We start from the raw sequence: 1,868 nt of genomic DNA, 5'->3' as shown, positions 1-1,868 counted from the left end.
TTTATTTTCTTACGTAAGTTTGTGGAAAGCCTTTACTGCACCAGAAGTACGCCGATATTTGTATTACATATTGAGAAATTGATTCCATCGTGATATTGTAATCACATATAGAAATTGTAAGTAAGAAACAAATTATTTCATAAATTATTGAGAAAATTAAGATGGCTGGTATATCAGCACACCGTAAAGTGAAAGGGAATTTCTATAAGGTGAAAGGAACGAAGAGATAGTGATGGATGGAACATATAAAATGTGTCCACGTCTATTTTCGTAGTTATATACATTACATGGAAAATATTTCGGACATTTTTTCCACTCCTCTTCTACTTATTACAAAGCAAAAGTCAGTTACTGTACACAGTAATGCTTCAGCAAATGAAGAAAAAAGCTGAAGATTATTGCTTCCAGTTTCGTGCGCAAGAATTTATGACTGACTTTGAACAAACTGCAATAAACGCTACAAGAGAAATATTCCAGCAAGCGACATTACGCATTTGTTTGTTTCATTTTACGCAATTTATATGGAGAAAGGTACAAGATATTAGATTGGCTCCACTTTACAAGGCCGATAATGATATGAGGAAATAGCCTAGGAGAGCAGATGCACTTTAATTCGTCCTTTTGAAGAACACCGTGTGCGTGGATTTCCTCGGGGTTCTCCCGTTTCCTCCCACTTTCTTCATTCCACCATTTCATTCATCACTCATCATCATCGTCTCCTTTAGCCTAACCGGCATAACCGTGGGACGTAAAACTCAAAGATTTCATTTCATTTTCATTTCGTCTTTTTGAAGACATTCCTGATGCATTTCCATATATACAAGTACAAGAAGATGAACCTAACATCCCGGAGGCCAGGGGCGGATCCTAGGGGGGGCGATCGGGGCGATCGCCCCCCCCCAGAAGAGGAACCTTTTTTATTTTTTATATATAAATAAAATCCATCCCAGAGTTTGGAACCCTTAAAAGTAGCATTATGACAACCCACCGCCCCCCCAGAAGTCGGTCCTGGATCCGCCCCTGCCGGAGGCACAGGTTTTCCTAGACACTTGGCGGACACATATTGACGCAACCTGAATGCAACCTTCCACCCGCAAATACAACAATATTTAAAAGTTTACTTTTTTATTAGATTGTTATTTGACTCCTTATGTTGTACTAATCTTATTTTTATTAATGTTTCAGAACAATAAGAAACAAATTTGATAACAACAGCGAAAAAAGTATGAACAATGCCGAAGTTTAGCATTTCAAGTTTAGTAGGAAGTAGACATAAATCATCCTTGTACTGTATATACAGGTTCATTCTATTTTTGAAGCAAGAACAGTCCAAGAATGCAGCTGATGGAAGCAGGCAATTTAACTTCGCGGAGAAGATTGTGGAGCAACGTGACCAAACGTCCCGTTTTAGCCGGGACAGTCCCTTTTTTTCCAACCATTGTCCCGTTTTTTCTGATTGATTCTCGAACGGGACGCCTAAATGTCCCGTTTTTAAATAAAAATGGCCTAGGTGTCCCGTAATTATTATTCAAAATATAAATCGTCAATGCAAATTCTCTCTTCCGTACCAACACTCGTTGCCAAGGTTCAGCTGTGAACTTCTGAATTTTCAAATGGGAATTGAGGGTTTGTGGTTCAAGCGAGAATTGAGTGGGAATTCTGAGTGCAATCGGGAACCATTATTTGTTGTGTGATACACGCAAAGTTAGAAACGGTGTGTTATCACTCTTACTTGTGTAATTTGTAAATTGAGAACACTGCTGAGACCCAAAATGCAATCTGGAAGTCAGATATCCCCCCCCCCCGGTAGCCGATTCGTATGCGCTCCCGTTTTCGCAAGTGAAAATTCTGGTCACCTTGTTGTGGAG

This window comes from Thermobia domestica, chromosome 9 (genome assembly GCF_964235325.1).
Source record: "Thermobia domestica chromosome 9, izTheDome1.hap1.1, whole genome shotgun sequence".
In the NCBI taxonomy this organism is placed as follows: Eukaryota; Metazoa; Arthropoda; class Insecta; order Zygentoma; family Lepismatidae; genus Thermobia; species Thermobia domestica.
Note: the sequence above shows the minus strand (reverse complement) of the source record.